The sequence below is a fragment of the Pteropus medius genome, unplaced genomic scaffold, assembly GCF_902729225.1.
Source record: "Pteropus medius unplaced genomic scaffold, Ma_sr-lr_union100, whole genome shotgun sequence".
Taxonomy (NCBI): Eukaryota; Metazoa; Chordata; class Mammalia; order Chiroptera; family Pteropodidae; genus Pteropus; species Pteropus medius.
Window position 1 is genome coordinate 14,368,527 of NW_024355205.1, and position 10,720 is coordinate 14,379,246.

General features: G+C 43.5%; 1 pseudogene; it reads left to right on the forward strand.

The window, feature by feature from the left end:
• Nucleotides 1-1,428: 1,428 nt before the first annotated feature.
• Nucleotides 1,429-2,536, forward strand: LOC120598832 (apelin receptor B-like; annotated as a pseudogene).
• Nucleotides 2,537-10,720: the final 8,184 nt, after the last annotated feature.

A 10,720-nucleotide genomic window follows, 5' to 3' on the forward strand; every position in this document is an offset into this window, starting at 1 on the left:
TATGGCCCCCTTACAGTCTAACTGCTCCAGGCTCAGTTCCATGCTGCTGCCGGGTATCTTCCTGAAACACAGCTTTATCCCATCTCCGTCCTGCTTCAGGACATCATCCATCTTCCTTATGGCGGCATCCTCGATTTTCATGCCCCGCGCTGGCTCTCCTGCCATTCCAGGGCACTGCACCCTTCACCTCCACTCCTTGAATGTGCTGCCCTGCCAGGAATGCCCCTCACCCTTCTCTGCCTCGCAAGACCCTCTTTACTCTTCCCCCAAGCAGCTCAAATGGTACCTAGTCTAAGAAGCCTTCACTCCACACACCCAGGGGAGAACTAATGCATCTTCACAGCATTTTGTTGACCATTTTTCACACTGTATTACAATTAGCTGTATCTGCATCTGTCTTCCCCACCAGACTGTGAGATCCTGGAGAGCAAGGGCTGTTTTATTCATCTTTGTATTCCTTGTGCCTGACCCAACAGATGCTCAGTAAATGTTTGTTGACTGACTGAATGAGGTGTCTGTTCCATTTGTTGTGAATAAAGCTCTATGTTATGGTTTATAGCCAACACTCAAATTATCTGAAAATTACCTATTTTAAATTTTTCTCAGGAGGTAGATGGGAGAAAAATTTAAATAATTTCTTCAATTAAAATAACTAATTTAAAAAAATTTTTTTTTTCTCTCTTGCCCTTGTTAAAACCTGCAGGCTCCAGACACAGCTTCCTCAGCTATATAGATCTGTCTATTGTATCTGCTTTGTCAGCAGGGTTGGGAACAAGGAAGAAGCTGCACCTGGCTTCATGGCTCAGATTTGTTTTCTTGGCTGTTCGGGATGCTGAGATGGTTAATAAGCAAATCAGCCTCAGCATTCAAATACGCAGTTAATAAATCCTGAAAGAGATACAAATTAAAATCCTCCAGCAAAGCCCGTAGGCAAAACCTGTGTTTTCTCTAATCTACCGAGGATTTTCTTTTCCACCATGGTATGTGAGGTTAGGACCAGATTGTGGGCAATATCATCCTCTGGGAATGCAAGAGCTTCTCATGCTGGAATATCTCCCCTTGGAGATTTCCTGACTCTATGTAAAGGATTTTAGCCAGAGGAGGAGTCATAGCAACTGGAGGTTGTGTGTACCTTGTTTAAATGACAACAGTACCTACCTGACCCCAGGTACTTGAGCTTCTTATCACAACCCAGCCTGGAGCAGAGAGTGTACAAGTCAGTGGGGCCATCCTTTTGGACCTGGTAAGTCTAGAAGCCTACTTGTTTAAGACTGCTGTGCCCTCTGTTGGGTTTAATTCTTTTTTTCCAGGAGCTTGTCTCTCCCAAATAAGTACTCTGACCAGACTTTGGGAGAGAGCTGAACCACACATACCATACAGAATTGAATACCAGATCAAGGCAGAGGCTAACACCCAGCTGAGGTCATAATGCTCTGCTGTCCATTTTGTTTCTTCCCAGGGGAAGCAGAAACAGGAGTAGCTGTGCTCCCAGAGGGAGCCTCCTAGGAGATGGAGAAGCTGGACACTAACGCCTCAAAAGAACAAAGACTCTGCCAGTTCTCGGAGGACTACAAGCAAATCTACCTCTCTCTGACCTACAGTATCATCTTTGTGCTAGGGCTGTCCCTGAATAGCACTGTCTTGTGGCTCTCCTGGTGCCAAACCAAGCGCTGGGGCTGTGCCACCATCTATCTGGTGAACCTGATGGTAGCTGACCTGCTCTATGTGCTGACGCTGCCATTCCTCATCATCGCCTACTCCCTGGGTGACAGATGGCCCTTCGGGGAACTGCTCTGCAGACTGGTGCGCTTCCTGTTCTACACCAACCTCTATGGCAGCATCCTGCTGCTGACCTGCATCTCCGTGCATCGCTTCCTGAGTGTGTGCCACCCCCTGCGTTCGCTGCCCTACCGGACCCGCCGGCATGCCCTACTGGGTGCAGCTGCCACCTGGGCCCTGGTGGTCCTTCAGCTGCTGCCCACACTAGGTTTCTCCCACACAGACTACGTCGATGGTCAGGTGATCTGCTACGACACAACCAGCCCGGAGAATTTTGATCAGTTTTTTGCATACAGCATGGTTCTGACGTTGTCCGGCTTTGTCCTCCCCTCCTTTGTCATCTTGGTGTGCTATGCACTGATGGTTAGGAGACTGTCCATGCCAGAGGACACCCTCATGAGGACAAGCAACGCGGCCCGGGCCAAGTCCATCCGGACCATCCTGCTGGTGTGCAGCCTCTTCACCCTCTGCGTTGTGCCCTTCCATGTCACACGCTCCTTCTACTTCACACTCCGTTTCCTGACCTCTCAGGACTGCCAGCTCTTGATGGTGGCCAGCTTGGCCTACAAAATATGGAGGCCTTTGGTGAGCATGAGCAGCTGCCTCAACCCAGTCCTATACTTTCTGTTGGTTGGGAACAACAGAGTCAGGCTCTTCCAGAAACTGAAGCATAACAATGTGGGTGAGCACCCAGCTGGAGCCCAAGGAGAGAGGCCCAGGGGTGGGGAGATCTGGGCACTGGCAAGATGAAGTTTAGGGAAAACGACAGTGACTTGTTTGAACACAGTCATGCTAGTGGGAGAGAGACTCGAGATGTCCTAGTGGTGTCCTGCTAAAAAGGATTTTATATTGATGTTAAGAGCTTTTAAAACAAGAATTTGGAGAGAGCCACCAACACAAAGAAAAACTGGTATTTTAATGGGAGTTGACATTTATCTCCTGTCATTCAGGTCTTGGCTCAAACATCACTCAGAAGCCACTCCAGCTCACCATAGCTAATGCTGAACTCTCTCTTCAAAATCCAGTCACTATTATATTTTCCTATTTATTGTCTAACACTTACTAGCACCTGGACTTGTTGATTACTTATTTCTCATCTGTCTCTGCCCCCTATGATATAGACTCCTAGAGGACAGGGACCTCGCCTGTCTCACTGTTGTACTCCTAGTGCCGGCCTCCACAGCAGGGCCCAGAACATAGTGAGTGCACAGTAGATGGAGAATGAATGAATCAGTGAATGACTAAATGGATGAAGTGAATGGAGAATGAACTCCTTACTATATAAGATCATTTCACAGGGAGTAACTCATTCAATCCTAACAGCCCTTGGAGGTGGGAGCTACTGTTGGGCCCCTTTACAGAGATAACGGAATTGTAGCACAGAGCTTTTAAGTCACTCGTCCCATGTTGCCCAACTGGAGAACGCTCAGAGCTTAGTGTTGGACAGAAGCTTTGAACCCAGGAACTGATCTCTGAGGTACGTGCTCCTGAGACTGAAGCATATGGCCCCATCTAAAGGCTGGTCAAGAGCCATGGCCAAGTTTCCCTTGACGGCATCAGCTCACTTGTTTACATGACCGCTACTATCTGCAGACCACCGGGCATACAGTACGAACTCTTCTACTGCACGTCTCAACCAGTGTTCTGGTTAAGGTGAGAAAAAGCTCTGCGAGATAAAGTGGGAGATACAGGCTAAAGTGACTACATGAACGATGACCACATGCTGTCCCAGTTTATGGCAAAAAGAACAGTTTTATCATGGTCTTAAGTCATAATATGTTCATTCACTATATACACACACACATATACATATACATAATCCAAGGTAATCCAAAAAGATAACCTTAAAAAAAGAAAAAGCTCTCATACTTAAAGAATGACGATCTTTAAGGAGTTCTCAGATTTAAACATACGTTATTGTATAATTCATTATAGTCTATGAAGAGGTAGACAAGCCTTTTTCATAAACCGAAGTGGAACCCCTCATTACTACCCCAATCTAATTACAGGAAATGTCTGAATAAACCATCTATGTGTCTAAATTATAAATTTTTACTCTAAAAGTACAGTTTATTGCTTCCAAGGGCACACAATAATTAGAACTAGACCGAGTGTTGCCTAGCAGAATTCCTTAGGATAATTAGTTTAATGAATAGGCAAGGATGTTTTCTAATTAGCAGGTCAGCTGTTTCCACATAAGTAAGTGCTTCTACAGCAGCTGAGAGCTTAAAACTGCTTGCTCTTTTGAACATTCTATCAGCTTACTTGCTTATCTTATTAATTTTAGTCTCTTTCTTTGCATAACACACAGGGAAGATTCAGCCAACTTACAGTCCCTTAGAAATTAATAAAGGTTAACATCACTGGTGACCTGGTGTACCAAGCTCCCCGCAAAAAGCTGAAAGCCATCCCACACCCCACATCCCACATCCCACATCCCACACAGCCATTACCTGTAATGCCCAGCAGCCTGCCAGCCCTGGTGGTGGGAAGAAAACTAACCTAGAATCCTCGAGATGCATTGAATTTACCTTAAAAGAAAGTGCTTTACACCCCTGCCAAAGTTTTCCAGTCTTTAGTCTCTGTTATATGGACTTTTCTGATCCATATAATGGTAATTTAGCTTCCGCAAAGTCTTTTGACCTTCTTGACACTGAAGTATAAGTATCCGTTTTTAACTTATTTCTGGATAGTTGGGATCAAAAAAGGTAATTTAATTGACATTCTATTCTGGTTTTCAGGGACAGTTATCTCAAGACATAAGAAACGAACCAGACTATTCCCTTTGGGGAAAAGGACCTACTGCTCAACATAAATCAGGGAAATATATCTGTCTCTCCTGTGGTTATTGAAAACTCACCTACAGAAAGGAACAAGGAGACTAAAAGTAGCAAAAGTTCTTCTTGAATCTACCTGGGCAATGCCCACCATCCTAGCGAAAGTGGGCATCTCCAAATACGTTATCACCCTGGGCCCTAAGCATTGCATAATCTTCCTGGTTGTTTGGTCAGGTTAAAGTAAAATCAAAAGCCAGCAAATGCTATCATGTACAAAATACTGTGAATGGGGTAGTACTTGATGAAATATAACGGCTATAGCCTCCTACAAAAATATCAAGCCTGGTGCCAGCCCTTCAGGAGGTTAGACTGTTGGAGAAACAAAATAAAAATATATGTACAAACAATAATATGTGCACTAATTAACAATTTCATCAGCTACGGAAGAAATCATGTCAGTCATTGATTAATCCAAATGAACAACACAGACGTAAGTATTAAGGAAGTTTCAGGGGTGGGGGTGGAGGGAGTGAGGGCACTTTCAGCTGAGAGACTCATGAAAAGTGTTATGAGTCTGCTGAAGGCTAGGCAAATGTCAATTATTAGGATTCCCCAAGCAGTGGAGAAAATGTAAAATTTTTGTGAGAGCCAATGGTTGGTTCCCAAAGGTAGCGGGTAGAGACAGTGCTGGAAGGGTGGGCACCCCAAGGCCAGGGAAAGAAGCACTCCTCAAGGCACAGGGAACCACCAAGGGCATTTGAGCAGGACAGTGATATGATCAAAGCTGTGATTTAGAAACTTAATCTGAAGGCCCCCCCATTTTCTACAATTTAGAAAAAATAAAATGTTACAGCAAACTTCTTCAAGGTCTCCTAATTGGTCTCCCTTTCTTTCAAAGACATCCTAATGACACCTTCAGATTTTCTTTAAAACAGCATTTTTGTCAGTTTCCTCCCTATATCATCATTTCTACTCAATAAGGCTCAGATTTCTCCTGCTGGCATAGAAGAGCCATCACAGTCTAGTCTCAACTGAACTCTTCAACTCACAGGCCTCCTACCATTCTCTGTGGATCTCCACTCCCCCGCCCCCCCGTGTTTGCCATAGGGCTGCCATCCACCATTCAACACCTCCCAACCCCACAAAAACAAACAACAAACAACAACAACAACAAAAACCTTCTCCAAATGCCTAAGTACTCATCTTCCCAGAGCATGAGTTCTACTTCCTCTACCTACCTCCTATCTCACTTTGCACTGCTGATTCATCCACTGGGCTTACCACCTTTTTTTTTTATGTACCAAACAACTACAAAGGAAATAACCTGAAGAAGAATTCCATGATAAGAGCAGAACTTATGTTCTTGCAACAAGCTATAACTGGGCATTTTTATAGTGGTTAAATCATGAACAAAAAGCAAAAAGCACCACTCCAAGAAAATTAAAGAACAGCAGAATTTATCATCTCAGTCTGTTTTATCTCTCCCACTATTTGATCTTTCAATCTACAGAACATGGCATCCTAGCAACATTGTGAACATGACAGACACTCAATAAGCAATGGTGATGCTGATAATGGAGGCAGAGGAAGGTGACCAACATTTAGAAGACCACTATAGTAATCCAAACATACAGAGAATGGGCATGAATAGAACAAACAAGATTTTAAAATATATTGGACAGAATGAAGAAAAGCGCAATGATTGTTTAGCCATGAGTGGTAAGGGAAACACAAACGATTCTGTAACTCCAAGTCTAAGGAACCAGAACTAGAACCTAGCACATAGTAGGTGCTCAACTGTCACTGGGGAAAGAAAAGGGAGGGAGAGAGGAAACAAGGCTGTGCATTACAGGAGGAGAGTTCAGACTCAGACAAGTTCAATGTGAGCTGCTAGTGAGACAAATTGAAAATGTAGAAAATGGAGGATCAGAGACAGCTTAGGCTCAAGCTCTGGGTTTAGAGCTATCTGTCCAGGCAAACAGTCAAAGCTGAAATGGAAATGATATCGCTGAGGAAGGGAAAGGAAAGAACAGAGGACCTAGGAGATACAGGAATCACAAAAAATTATGACAGAGAACACAGGGAGAGGAGGTGGTGCTAGATAATAAAGCATTGGGAAATCAAATGAGGGAACAGTTTCAAGAAAGTAGTCAAGGAGAATGCAATAGACTAATCAAAGAAACTAATATCAAAAAGACTAGTCAAAAAGAATGAACAGTTGTCTTTCAGCAAACAACTCAAATGCCACCTCTTCTAAGACACCTCCTCTGATCACCCATCAAAAGGCCCTTTCTCTTCTCTGACCCATCATCCACACCTCTTAGAAGACATCCCCTCTTCTACCAAGTGTGAGCAGCCTTATTTAAAGCCTCTTACCACACACCCCCAAAGAATCCAGCAGAGGCTTGAACGTATGGGTACTCACTAAATTTTTGTGGAACAAATGAATATACAGCAAATGATTCTCCTGTGTATGCTTTTCTGGAATTACTGCCTAAATCCATTCATGAATGTGTGCCTATAAAACAAAATGACAAGTTGCTTGGGATTTATTTGTTCTAACACTGAACTCCAATTCAATGCAATTCTAGGACACACAATACCTGTAAGCATTCTCACTTTTTAGCCCACATTTCAAAGACAATAAAGAGGGGAAATGTTTTACGAAGTTATTTGCAATTAAGCATAACCTAAGCTTATAAAGTTGTGTATTCTCATTATCTTTTACTTTCTTGTAAACAGGCCAAATCTCTTTAGTATTTCTATCTCTCAACTTTTTGTTGAGGTCTTTTTTTTTTATGTACCAAACAACTACAAAGGAAATAACCTGAAGAAGAATTCCATGATGAGAGCAGAACTTATGTTCTTGCAACAAGCTATAACTGGGCATTTTTATAGTGGTTAAATCATGAACAAAAAGCAAAAAGCACCACTCCAAGAAAATTAAAGAACAGCAGAATCTGAGAATGTTCCACTCTACAAGTAGAAAAACACATTAACGAGACCTTTATAAAGCATTAACCCGACAATCAAAGAAAAAGCCACTGAAGAATCCCTCTGATCTTTTTTTTAGCCTAGTTTCTTGCAAGAATAGGTTACACTTTGTATTGCAATTTCTACCTTGGATTTATCCCAAGTCATCCCAAGCTGGTTGCTGCGCATCCTACTGAAATTGGGATGCATCAATGACTTGCCAATTACAAAATGAATGGATACTTACAGGCCCTATCCTGTTTAAGATTTCAGGGCAACTGCTACTGTCACCCATGCCCTTCTTAAATTCTCCTCTGCTTCCACAGAACGCACCCTCTCTTGCTTCTCTCCGCACCTCGTCCTGCTCTCACCCTGTGCGGGTGGGTGTGCCCTAGGACACTGTCCTCGGCACTCTTCGCCCCTCATTCCTACCCTCTTCCTGGGCAATCTCACTGACTCCCTGAGAGCCCTACCGATGGCCTGGAAATCCTCTCTCCTATTTCAAACCCATGCTTCTGTCCACACAACAGTCCCTCGGGCACTGCAAGCTCCACGAAACCAAAACTGCAATCATTTTCCTCTGAAATCTGCTCTTTCTGGTTAAATTGAACTACAATCCATCCAAGCCAGAAATCTGAGAGTCACCCTTACTTTTGACCTCTCCCCCAACCTCACGTTGTCATGATCACATTGTCAGTTCAACCTCTCAAGCATCATTGGAACTTGTCCTTTCCTTTCCATCTTCACTGCCTGAGTTCAAACTCCCATCATCTCTCGAGCTTCACTGCTCCCACCTACAAACCGTTCTCCTTACTCCAGATTTGTTCCCCTCAACCTCCAATTCATCCCTTTCCTTCTGCTTTTAGGGTCATCTTTCTAAATGTAAATCCTTAGTCCCCAACAAAAAAATCTTCCAAAAGCTCCCATTTGCCTTCAGGATTAAGATCAAAATGATAAACATGCTACGAAAGGCCCTCAGCGATCTGCCTCATATCAAAGCTTAAAACCTACACTCTCCACGTGCCCCCTTCACTCCACCTGCATTAACTTAGCAGGCTCTCTCAGGATTAGCTCTGGGACCCCTTGTCCTCCCTACTCTCACCCCACCCCTTCTCTGTTTAGGTGAGTCGACCTACTCATCCTTTATAATGCAGCTCAAAGACTATGTCCTCTGGGAATCTTAGGCATACTGCAGGTTCTCTGAACCTCATCAGCCATTGCTCTGTGACAGTGCTCATCACACTGTATCACAATCCCAGGGTTACTGGTTCTCTGTCCATTTCCCCAACTCACATATGCGACTCTTGAGGAAGGCGGTCCACATTTTCCACATCTCCAAACCACCCCCTTTGCTAAAGACCCTTAGGTTCTATGATGCCAGAAACAAAGGATGACATAGAAATCTGTGCACATCCTACATTATCATCATTACAGCATTATGCTTGGTCCTCCCCACTACTATATTTTTTGAATAGCAAGATGCGGTCAAAGATAAGATATATCCCAATTTCACACTTGTTAAAGTAACGGCATCACAAAAACTATACATATTTTGTCATCAGATTAGAAATGCATTTTAAAAATCCAAGTGCTGGAAAATAAACCCAAACTGAAATAACTCTTACGGGGAGCACATATATACGTTATCTTAAAATATTACAGTATTTTCCCTTTGAAATATTCAATAAGGAACTGTTTGTTCTATACCCCGGTTGTGATAGCCAGAACGCAAATGTATTATCTACTAAAATTCACAGGACTATAGAACCACAGAACACATTTTAAATGTCCGTTATATATGCCTGTCCTCTTAGGCTCATTCCCCTGGCTCTTCCATCCGCCAAGTCTGGACTCCACCTCCACGGACCCCAAAGGAACCCAAAGAGGACACATATTTCTGCGACTCTCCATTTCATGAGCAATGACTCTAAAATCTGAGATGACCTCTCTCCAGGCCCTTTTCACTACCTCCATGTCTCAGCCCAGGCTTCTTGTTGCTAATTAAGGCCGTTCTTCCAGGTGTTTCTCTCATCCCAGCTCTCCCAGGTCCATTGCTGCCAGCTCAAAGCTAGCCTCTCTCCTCTCTCATCCTCCTCCCACCTCACTCCATTGACTGTCCATCTCCTGTCCACTATACCTTCTGAAATCGGGACTCTGTTGGGGTGGGGAGGAGGGAGAAGGATTTGCCTTTTGTCCTAACACTTTTATTTACCTCTTCCCCAGGGCAGATAGGGTCTGCTTTGAAAGGTCACCTGAAAGTAGTAAGACATAGAACCCCAAAATAATATTTTCCTTGGAAAATTAAATAAGCCTCAATATTGGCGGGGGCGGGGGCAGGGGGAGCGCAGTAGGGAGGAGCAGTGGGATGAGCCTTGTAAGAAGCTTGAAAGTGTCACCAGCCCCATACTTTCAGCTGTTTATGAACAATCCATTGTTATCCTAGAAATTTCTGGGCATGCTTCATTTACTTGCCAGAGAACCCAAAGGAATCTGAATGTAATCCTAGGAGGGTCCATATTGTCCAATATATCAACTAATCCACTAAATGCAAGGAATGGATAGATATTTCTCTAGACAATGTTTTAGGTCATCCATTAATGACTATACATCTAACATATGGCAATTAACCATATCTGTATGTTTCATAAACTAAGAAAGTGAGTGTTAAAAGGAACTCTAGTGATATTCCATTGTTAATCAGGAAATGGAAGCACAGAAAGCTACTACCTAGTAAAACTCACGAGACATGCACGGGAGGTGATCTTCTTCAAAAAGACAAAAAAGACAAACTCCTGCAAAGCACACATTAATCCCAAAGTGAATGGCTTATAGGTCCAGTGATTTTCATTACGCAACTGACCTGCAGTCAAACCTGGGGGAAAATCAGTTTAGGGAGCAGAGTAAGCTTATCAGGGAAGCTGCCATGATGTTGGTCTCAGTGGTAGCAAAGAACAGCTTTATTGGTAGGGCCAATAAAGACCTACAAGGGAGAAGACCCATCACTTGAGTAATGACCATACACGTGAACACCTCAGGGGATTAAGTGGTAATAAATGCGTAATAAGTATGGCTGTCTGGCCTGCCTGCATGATCAAAAACTTTTCAGTATTTCTTTAAAAACATCAAAGTTTTCCCCCATCAACCTCTAGGCAGCAAATCCCTGCTCAGAGTCTAAGCTCAACCACCTCTGC